This window comes from Pelodiscus sinensis, chromosome 4, assembly GCF_052426305.1.
Source record: "Pelodiscus sinensis isolate ZL-2025 chromosome 4, ASM5242630v1, whole genome shotgun sequence".
NCBI classification, from domain to species: Eukaryota; Metazoa; Chordata; order Testudines; family Trionychidae; genus Pelodiscus; species Pelodiscus sinensis.
This window is the reverse complement of record NC_143055.1, coordinates 19264201-19276218: the sequence shown is the minus strand read 5'-3', so window position 1 is coordinate 19276218 and position 12018 is coordinate 19264201.

Here is a 12018-nt window from a genome sequence, read left to right as displayed (position 1 = left end):
GTCCCCTTTGTAAAAAGTTCAAATGCGCCACAGCAGTTTTGACATTCTGACCTTGGACAAATCTTTTCACATCTCCGTGCCTCAGTTTCCCATTATAAAATGCTTTAAAATGCATATCCCCCTTTTGTAAAGTGCTTTGAGATCTAAGGATGACAAGTGCTGTAACTGCTACCAGTTATTCATTTGTACTGTTATCTTATTTCCCGCTCCCCGCCACCACCCACTCTCTTCTGGATTCAAACTTTTTGCCATCCACTGACTTGACACATCTGAAAATCAATAATGCTAAAAGCATACTTCTCTTTTCAAGCCAAATTCAACCTTTTGGATACTCACACCACAGCAAGAGTGAACTTCCACACTGAACTTCCTTAGGGCTTACAGGAAATATATAATTTTGAAACTTTTGGGGGGTTGCCCACAAAAATGAGCAATGAACTGAGACCTGAGGTCATAATTTGTCACATTCACAGCTGTTTTGTCCTGCAGAGACACTCCCTGGACAGTTCACAGGATCAAAAAGATGGCAGGAAGATTCTGTTTCATTTTCTAAACATATTGAACTGGCCAATAGCCATGCACATGCTTCTAAAAGTCTGATAAAACATCTTGCTGCAATAGGATGTCTTTCACCCAGTAAGCCAGACTGTGTACAATCTTGTTAAATTAGTTTCAACAACAAGCCAAAAGCATGTTTCAATATTTCAGTCAGCCTGCAGAAAATCTTTAAATAGAACACAAAGAAACCATGACTTCTGAATAAGTGCACACTCCTTACAAAAGTGTCAGTAGTCATAATATGCCTGATTCTGCAGCTATTTGCAGCTATTTGTAAGGATGATATTTACCTAGGGAGGTGGTAGAATTTTCATCTCTACAGGTTTTTAAGTCTAGGCTTGACAAAGCCCTGGCTGGGTTGATTTAGTTGGGGTTGGTCCTGCTTTAGGCAGTGGGCTGGACTCGATGACCTCTTGAGGTCTCTTCCAACCCTATGATTCTATGACTGTGTATCTCATTGACCTTAATGGGACTTCCATGTGATGCAGTTACAAAACAGGACCCATCCAAGACCAATTCCCACAGTAACTAGTAAGTATAATTGTCACAGGTTCTCACTGAACTCCTCCTTATTCACTAAACTGCTGTGCTGAAACCCAGCTGGTGGGTACCCAAGTATTTTAAGCCTCTGGGGCCTGAGTGGAGCAAGCCACTGCATCAGTATGGAGGTCATTAGGGATACTCTCAGGGCACAGTTCGTCTGTCTAGCACTGAAGCCACTGCTTTGCTTCTAGGCTCAGTCCAGAATCTTCAGACTCCGCGCTGCTTAAACACACCCTTTCCCAGAACTTCCTCTACCTTGTAAGTCTTCTGAGTTATTGTTTAACTCTCTCAGGAGACAGACAGTTGCTCAAGGCCAAGCAGTAAATCACAGTGAGACACGGATGGTGACTCAGTAGTTCCTGATATATATTTTCATGCTTGTTCCATTAGAATATTGCACTCAAGTTATTTTCAATCAAATAAACTTAATTCTCAGCAAGAATCTGAATGGAAATCATACATTTGAGGTAATATCAGTGGGATTCCCAAAGACCCATCTTTTCACAGCCTAATCAACCATTTGGGTACTCACACCACAGTGAGAATGAACTTCCACTTTGAACATCCTTTGATTTTACAAGAAACATAATTTCAAACCATTCTGAGGGTTGACAAATTCACTGAATGAAAACCATCTCTCTGAGACAGTATCTATAGGATTCCCTAAGACGCTTTCTATAACTGAGTCAGAGTTAGGGTAGCATAGTATTATTATATCATCCTCACACTAGTAAAGTTATTTGCCTTACATTTCACAATAAAGCAGCAACCAGTCAAGTAATGTGTAGACATCGCTTACTTAGAGATAGTCCCCAGTTCTAAACCGGTGTTTGGCTCATTGTGAAGTCCTATGAGATGACATTTATATTGAAATAGGTCAGTGGTTCTCAAACTATGGGTCAGAACCCCAACATAGGTTGCAACCCCATTTTAATGGGATTGCCAGGGCTAGCCTTAGATTTGTTGACATCTGAGACTGAAGCCAAAGTTGATCCCTAACAACTGGGGCTGAAGCCAAAGCCTGAGCCCTCTAACTTGAGGTGATGGGACTTAAAGCTTTAGTTTTGTCCCCATTGTAGGTGTTGTGTAGTAATTTTTATTATCAGAAGTTGGTCACAGTGCATTGTTATTTGAGTCAATGGTCGCTATAGGGCTCCTATCTTCCATCTACGGGGCCTTGATAAGGCTGTGCTCTGTCACATTGTTGTTCAGTAGCAGCATCAATTGCTTGATGGATAAGTTGAAAAGGTAGCTATCAGGTGCAAGGAGCTGACTCTCTGCAGTTGATGGCTGATCTGGTTGGACAAGAAACAGCATACACTGATCTGGTTACTAATTTTGATAACCTTGAGTCCATGGTCATTACCATCAAGCAGCCTCTAAATCCAGTTTGCAATCAGCTTAGTATTAAACTGTCTAGACAGCACATCAAGATACAAATCTGGCAATCATGTGAGGGAGTCAAAAGCTTCATTGGCACTCTTCAATTACCAGTGATGGAATAAATAGAATATGAGACTTGGCCACCTTATGAACTTAGGCACAAGATAAACTAACTTATGTTGTATGTACAAGGAAACCAGGCCCCTTTTGAATTTGTTATGATGAAGATGAGTTGTTTTTCCACGTTTCCAGAGAGTTTCAGTCATGAAGGAGCTTTTCACTGCCCAGTTCCTCCACTCAGCATATATTTTTAGGGTTTTTAAAAAATTTTACCATGTAATATTCAGTGATCACTCACTGCTTAGAGGGCTTGCAAGGGAGCAGTTTTATTGAGTGTCCAGTTTTATAATAGCTTCAAAGCACCCCACTCAACTTCTTTGCCTAGGAAGCTCAGCCCTTAAAGACATTCCCAATACTTCACACACAGTTCCAACTTACACAAGCTCAGTTTCTCTAAAAAGGTGACACACTTGTCTAATACGTTAATGACTTGAAGTCAAAACGCTTCTCTGGAACTTGCTGGTACTAATATATTACTTATAGAACCCCTTTTGGTGGGGTTTCCACTAGAAAGAGACCTGGACAGCTGTAATGCTTCTTATCTCCAAAGTGAGATAGGTGTCAGGTTTCTTTGCCTGCACTAAAACTGGGCATTGAGGCTCTTTGTGATTTTTCCTTCTTCTCTTCCGGTGGAAGAATGTGGGTGCTAACTAGAGTGTGTTGCCAATTATTAAAGTTTTTGGCTTCATTTATCTAATTCGTCCCAAACCACATTTCTAACAACTATTTAATCATTTAGTACAAATAGTTGCCTCATCTCAATTTGTGTTTTACATGAAGAAAGTTTCTTCTAAACATTATTTCTCCAAAAATCTGTAGTATGCCTTTGACTACAAAATGGATTTCCATCTCCCAAATACTAGTCAATTGCATTTTTCTCAATATGTGTCTATTTGAGGGCTAGAAGTCACAATGTCATTTGTAAATTGTTTTCCTTCATGTCCAGGAGATGAATACAAACTCCACTTTATTTTTTCCCCTCACTAGATTTACTATTTTTGTGTCTTGATTGTTTGGGGCACAAATTGTAATTCAGGTTTATTACCAATTGTGTAAACTGAATACCAGGCTGAAGGAGGAGTGTTCAGGTCAAATGCAGAATGTACATCAAGGGATTGGCACATAGAAACACATAAAAAGGATGAGCTCATCAGGTTTCTATAATCCTGCATGACCACAAACTGATCTTTGAAGGATCACCCCATTTCTGAAGATCTGATGTAGCCATTTATAAAATCATGGAATCATGATTATCCCCTTCCTCGGTTATTAAAACGGTTCTAAACATAACTGTCTGGTTATGGCCACTCAGAACTTATATTTTGTGGGTAATGTGACAAGTTTACAATGCCAGTGTGTGCTTTTAGTGTGGTACAGTATCGCGTCAAATTTGCAAGTATTTTCTAAGTAATTGTATTTTTTAAACGTGATAGATCTGATGGCCATTGTACTGACTTCACTGATGAAAACAAGACTTTACTACTTTTTACTCATGTTTTCAATGCCGATCCAATAGCAGAAGGGATTGTGAGCTGGAGTTCATTCTTCGTGGCATAATGTCAATAGGATTGCTTACCGCATTCCAATCCATTACACCTATGCAAATTAACATGTGGCAATGAAGTTGCACAAGTATCAATGAGGGCATAATCTGCCTTGTAAAACATTTATTACTGATGATGATATACAGGAAAGAAAGAATCCAGCTTGACTTTCTGAACTCAGGTTGAATTTATAGGTCTTGCAGTTAGTAAAACAATGTCAGTGTTTCCTAAACTTTTTAAGACCAGGAACACCAAACAATTTTTTTTATGAGGAACACCAAGGATTTTTTTGTTGAGCAATAAAAAACAAACACACGCATAAATAAATAAAAGGTTGGAGGGGGGAGAGTTGGGGGAAAGTTATTGAGAAAAAAAGGTCGCCTGCCCCTTTAAGGGCAGCTATTTTGAATTCTGTTGTTCTCTGTGGCACACCTCCAACTGCCTCCGCGGCACACCTCCGACTGCCTACACCGCCGAACACAATTTAAGAAACACTGCATTATGTATTTCCAAATAAGGCATATTTGATATGCAATCTTAATCCCACATGGAACTTCATAGTGCTATTTCTATTGTCACAACTGAGAGAAAATATGCACTTTAAAAATCATGGGCCATATTCTAGCATCACGTACATTAGGGGTACACAGATGTGTACAAATTCAGTGGAATTATTCCTGATTTACATAGGTGTGAAATTAGAATCTGCTCACAATCTATTTCCAAAATATTCTTTGTCTAATCTAGAAATAATTTTAGATTATTAAAATATTTAAAAATTCAGTTTATATACCATGCTATCTACATTTCCCATTTTGCAGTTAAAACAAATTAGCTAGTATCATTTCTGTTTCTAGTCAATCAATCACTTTCTATTTCTCATGTGTTATGACACAGCTGCACTATTTGCAAATGTTTGGCAAATATTTCAGGGGAATGTGTATTATTTAAAAATAACTTATTTGATCTTTCACTTCATGGTAATGTTTCTATTGGTTGGATTTTCAAAACATTCAGGTCTTACACAAAATCTCTATTTCAGCTAAATTTGACCTGTGTCTGTTTGAGATGTTGCTGTACACTGTAGCCATCTCAATGATGCTATAGTGATCTCTAGTTCAGATTTTGTGTGGAAGCTAAAAAGACATAGCCAAACTAGAGAGTTACTTTCCAAATGGGAACTGGAGGTTCTTTAAGTGGCATGGTAATGACACAATATAACCATGGGTTCATATCCTCCAAAGTACTGCAATAATGTTTGTACAGGATATGAGGTCTCATTTCAAAACAGATAACTTGCTGTTTAATACTTGCATGGCAAAATGCACACAGCAATCTTACATGTGAAGTTATAAAGGTAAGATCAGCTCATGACTAAAATTATGTTTTCTAGGTAAGTCCAGGGAGTGGCCAAACCAGTTTCTCAGAGACAAAGGGCAAAAAGCTACAATTTAAGCTACGCATACACTGGCAACCTTAGAATGGCATGGCTGTCCAGCTGCAGTTATGCCACTGCAAGGTGTGCTGTGTAACCACTCTTTATTGCTGAGAGAGAGAGAGAGAGAGAGAGCTCTCCTGGGGCATGTTTACACTAGGAAATTATTTCAAAATAACTACATTCAAAATAACTCCCCAAATAACTATTTCAAAATAAGCTTATTTCCCGAGAAAAGCAGGCATACAGATTTCAAAATAGCCAGCCTGTTATTTCAAAACAACAGGTTTGATAGTGTGGATGTTCTGGTTATTATTTTGAAATAAGGGGAGTGATTTTTAAATAACTCTCTAGTGTAGACCATGGCCCAGTAAGAAAATAAAATCTCCTTCAATGAGGAACAGTAGCTTAGTCACCAGGAGAACTATTACTAAAGCTCTGTCCACACTGGTGCTTTTCATTGTTCAAACTTTTGTTATTCAGGGGGGCTGTGTCTAGACTGGGAAGTTTTTCCGCAAAAGCACCTGCTTTTGCGGAAAAACTTGCCAGCAGTCTACACTGGTCGCTTGAATTTCCGCAAGAACACTGACTTCCTACTGTCTGAAATCAGTGCTTCTTGCGGAAATACTATGCTGCTCCCATTCGGGCAAAAGTCCCTTTTGCGCAAAGCTTTTGTGCAAAAGGGCCAGTGTAGACAGCTCAGATTTGTTTTGCGCAAAAAAGCCCCGATCACGAAAATGGCAATTGGGGCTTTTTGCGCAAAAGCGAGTCTAGATTGGCACGGACACTTTTCCGCAAAAAGTGCTTTTGCGGAAAAGCATCCGTGCCAATCTAGACGCTCTTTTCCACAAATGCTTTAAACTTTTCCGTTAAAAGCATTTGCAGAAAATCATGCCAGCCTAGACGTAGCTGGGGTGATTTTCACAGTCCCATCTGACATAAGTTTTAACAATGAAAGTGCCAATGTAGACAAAAGCATAGTAAAGAAACAGTATAGAATTTCCTTCCACACAGACTACCTGGAGCCTTGCTCCTAGCTGGTAATGTTTCTAAAAGTGGGAAGGGGAAAACAGGACTATAAAAAAGAAGGGAAAGAAAGGGAAGATATTCCAAAATACCCCTCATCTCTCTCTCTCTCTGTCTCTGGCACTGCATCTAAGTAGACACAGGACAACAGCTGCTGGATTTAGGAGTAGGGGGTCATGACCTGAGAGTTTGGTCAGTAATCTGCTGAAAGCCAGTGGTGAGAAAACTTTGTTTTGAATCTAATATAATTTGTTAAGTTAGGCACCAGTAAGTGATTTACCTTTTTTTCTCCTGTAATCATTTCTGAGGTTTTTGCCTCATTATTTGCACTCACTTAAAATCTCACTCTCTTGTGGTTAATAACGGTGTTTTATCTAATTCAGTGTACTTAAGTTGAAGCGTCTAGATCACTGTTTAAAAAATAGGATGGCACAGTATTCCCTCAAAGGGAAACAGATTTAATATACTTGTATTGCCAGGAGAGGGCTGGGCAATGGGAGACATACATTTCTGGGGAAAGATCAGAGACTGGAGATATGTTGGGGTCACTCTGCAGTATAACCAAGGCTCATGAGAGCCTAGATATGGTTGGCTGGAGATGCGCGCGCACGCACGCATGCACACGAGTGACTTACCTGCCAGAGGCTGTTTGTGAATAGTTCAGACTGGTGGCTACAGCTGTAAGACATTGTAAAGGGCACCCCAGGTTATAGGGCAGGCATGACACCGCTACTCATTAGTCTGGATTATGTCCCACTATGTCTCAGTAATCCCCATCTGTATTCACTGTGGATACACATGCACTCCATGTGGCCAGAAATGGAGCGTTCTTGACAGCAGATGGTCTACTTCTGTTTGGTCCACTCTCTTGAAGCTCCAACCACAGACATAAAAAGTGAAGCAGATCTACCACCACCTTTCTAGTTCCTTCTCTACTGCAAAGATAACACATCTTAAAGAATTCCAGCTACCACGATGTAAGTAACTTTCTTTTACTCTTCAAGTGTTAGCATCTATGCATATTCCACTGTGGGTGACCAACAAGCAAAAGGTAGATGGGAGGGTGGAAGAAGGCAGGCAGCTGAGCTCAAAGGACTGCGGTTTTAAAGAACACATCAGTGGAGGAATCTAGCACTAAAGCATAATATCTCACAAATATGTGCCTAGAACAACATGTAGCTAGCTGCTTTGCAATTATCAAGTAAGGGTACTTTCTGAAGTGATGCCATTGATATCACTTGGGCTCTTGTAGGAAGAGCCTTCACCCTAGGAGGGGAGAAAAAAATGTGACACTTGCTAGCAGATTAGGCTACAACCCAAGATCCACGTAGAGATCGTCTGGGATTACATAGTCTGACCTCAGATTCTTTCTGCTATAGCCATAAACAGGCTAGTGATTTTCTGATTTGCTTTGTCCTTTGCAAGTGGAAAGCTAAGACTCTTCGCATGCTGAGGGACTGAAGTCTCTTGTCCTCTTCAGATGTGTTTAGTTGCAGAAAAAAATATAGATAAATGCATTACTGGTTCAGGTAAAACTCTAAAACGACTTTGGGAGTGAACTTTGGATGTAAAAGCAAAGAGACTTCATCTCATGGAATATGGAGCAAAGCAGATCTTCTAACAGTGCTCTGAGCTCATCTAGCCTTTTAAGTGAGGTGATGGTGACAAGGAATACAACTTCCATAAATAGGAGAGATATGGAACATGTAACTAATGGTTCAAAGGAAAGCTTACGCCACGTCTATACTTACCCATGGATTGGTGCTCCAGAGATCCATCTTCTGGTGGTTGATTTAGCAGGTCAAGTAGGTTTCCTTATTGACAGAAAGGATCTGATTAGGCTTTTCAGAAACTGGTTAAGTAAAAATTGGAGTATCCATGTGTAGGTGGGTGGTACACACTGATTGCCACCAGGCAGGGCCAGATTAAGCTAATAGGAGGCCTAAGGCTAGTGGGAGGGAAGGGCCTAAGTATGAATTATAAATTTCAAAAATTATGAAATCATCAAACATTTATCTATATACATATTTAGGTAAAATTAACACATTAATTCTATTTTCACTACACTCCGTTCTTCAAACAATTTTTCCCACTTTAGACATGGTAAAGTCATGGATGGTGTCATCATAACTCAAAGACCTGAAGATTTCATTCTCAGTGTTCAAGAGGGACAAAGCATTGAGATGCTCTTGAGTCCTGGTGGATTGGAGGACACTTTTTGACCCTTGCTGGAAGAGAAAAGAAACATTCTCCACTATAGTTAATGATTATTAGTGACAATACAGCTGTAATGCAGTTTCAACGTTTGGGAAACATTCTGCAACACTGGATTCAGTGATAACTTGGTAGATACACATAGATAAGTTTCATCACCTTTTCTGTCTATATCTGAAAGAGATGTGAATTCAACAAATTGAAGACATTCATTAGTAAAATCTAACTGGGGATCATTTGGGTACTTCTGACAGATGTTTGATAAGACCCTGGGTCCTGTGTGGGGACTCTGGCTACCAACAGGTGGCTTTTGGTTAATGTGGGAGCTAGAGAACAAGGGGATATACTACAGTGCCCTGACTGTAGCCAGCAACCTAAATGCATTTTCTCTGTGTTTATTAGCTTTTCCACAATCAGAATTATTGAATTATAGGACTGGAAGGGACCTGTAGGGGTCATCTAGTCCACTTCCCTTGAATGAGTAAGATAAAAAGAACTATCCCACATTGTGTTCTCTGTCCCCCTTCACAAAAATACTTGATTGAAAATTAGCATCTCAAAAGAAGCATCAGGTATCGATGGGGTTAATTTACTAGGCTGGTGTAGAATGAAGAATCAAACAGATGCCCCCTTGTTTAATGTGTTCACTTTCCTTCCCCAAACTGAATGAGATTCTGCATATCCAAATGTGAAAAAGCAGAAGGGACCTAAATCTATTCTTGTGAAAATATCTGTTCTCTCAAATCCTGGCCTGAAGTCAATAAGACTACAAAAGTGTAAGTGTTCCCAGGAATTGGCCTTTGTTCTTCTTCCCTTCCCAAACCAGTCACTCCATGCTTGCCCAACCTTTTCCACTTGGGAAAGAAGTTAGTTTGAGCTGGGGCAGCAAAAAGATTAACTTCAGGTTTATTTAGAGCTTTCGGTGTTTGGAATGAAACCAGAGGTGAAAGTAAGGCAGTGCACCCTGGTGCACTGCTGCAGTAAGAGCTGGCTGGGGTGCTCTGCTGCAGGAGGAAGCAGGCACGCTACTAGCCGAGCTCCTGGCGCTCTCCTGCAGGCTGCTGTGCTAAGCAGCAAGCAGATGAAAGGGGTTGGGGGGGGCACCCAAAACCAGTATGAGACTGCCTGGGCCACCCCACCTGGCACCATTTAGGAAGGGCAGAAGGAGTGAAGCCTCCCCTTGCTCTGATTCCTACCAATGCTGCCTATAGCTTTCTGTTCCCCTTCCATCACTGTCAGGGAGCTAGAGGATAGCACACAGCGTTCCTCTCCCTCTTGGCTCATGAAGGCAGGGGCAGAGGAATGAGAGAGACACACGCTGCACACTGTCCTCTTGCTCCCTGACAGTAAGGAAAGGGGAAGAGCAAGCAACAGATAGCATTGGTAGGAATAGCAGGGGCTTCAGCCCCCTTGCCCTCCCTAAAGGGCACCCCTTCCCCCCACACTCTCCCCACATCCCAGGCCCTGACTTGATTCCTACAGCCTCACGGGTTGGGGTTTTTTCAAGGTAGTACAGGGAACATCAGTGATCATCCCTGACCAAGGAACAGGGGCAGGAAACACAGGTTTTGAAATATAGTATTCTGGATGTAGTCCAATCACCCTAATAGGGTACTGGAGCATGGGGAGAATTTCTTGGGACGAGAAAGCTATGTAACTATGTCACTAAAAACACAGCTAAAACGATGCGGTAAAAATTCTGATGCATATCCATAGGGGAATACAGATAGAGACCAGCACTTGAAGAAAAGGGAGTTTCATCATATAATAGAGAATGACTGATGGTCATGCAATTATTTGCTATTGAGAATGCGACTACCAATGTCAGCATTTCATTATTGAAGCAAAATGGCCAATATTGTGTAGAAACCATTTCATATTTAGCTAGAAGCCATTTTGTATAACAAAAGCCGTTTCAGTTTCTTGTCTGCATGTATACTAGAGGGAGTGAACTGGCCTTCACCGAGGTGGGGAGAGGCCAGAAGGATGAGCTGTTGGAATGTGTTGTTGAACTATTTTGAGCTGAAGCTCAAACTCCCTCTAAACCTGTTTCTTTCTCTGCTGATAATAATTCCTCTTTGAAGTTCGCTTTGATATCTTGCCCTGATGTCAGACTTGTTTGGTTAAGGGTATACAATACTAGGATTAATTGTATTAGCCTGCCTCACTGGGCCCGGCTCTGCTGGGACCACGTTTGGCTCACTTTGCTTTTATTGGCCAATAAAACTGTCTGTTTAGCCACGTAACCTGATTGAGGCTTTTGCTTCGACAATTGGTATATTGGATCCTGTGCTTTTCTTGGTGAGAGCGAAGACATCACCTTTTACCCTTGCTCTTGGGGCCCTGAGGGACCCCTGAGTTCCCCAGGTAGGTATAGGGCCACTAGTGCATCCAAGGAAAGCAGGGAAAGGTTTTGAGCCCCAGCCTCTCTCAAACTTAGCAGATTTCTTACCCTCTTCACCCTTGGATAGGATTACCCTTGGTCCTTGATGCTGGAGAAGGAATCTCCCTGTTCTGTGGGACAGGGTCTTTCATACTCCAATTCCCTGATCTGTCAATCTGTCAAATCTCAACAACACAGCTCCAAACTCCAGTCTCCTCTTTTCTCACTCTTCCCTTATCTGCCTGATGCAGGGGGTGGGGAGTGAAGGGTTAGGTTCCTGATAGAGCCATAATTGGTAACAGGTGCTTCAATTGGCCGACAGGGGACTTTGCCTGCTGTATCACATCAGGTTCCTGATAGGGTCTTAACTGACTACAAGTGATTCAATTAGCCTGTAATACCCTTTGCTAGTCTACAGAAAACCACATTTTAGTTAGTCTAGAGCAAGGGTCTCAGACTTACAGTTTGGCATCCATGCCAGTGTAGACGATCTCTTGCGCAAGAAAGCTCTGATGGCCATTTTAAACATAGGGCTTTTTTGAGCAAGAAATTCATGTTGCCTGTCTACCTGGCCTCTTGCACAAGGACAGTTGCGCAAGAGGGCATATTCCTGAGCAGGAGCATCAGAGTTCTTGCACAAGAAGCACTGATTTCATACATTAGAATGTCAGTGTACTTGTGCAAGAACTCGCGGCCAGTGTAGACAGGCAGCAAGTTTTTGAGCAAAAGCGGCTGCTTTTGCACAAGATTGCACCAATGTAGACATGGCCTAGGACTGACTGCATAACTGCCTGGTCCAGGGCTTATATACC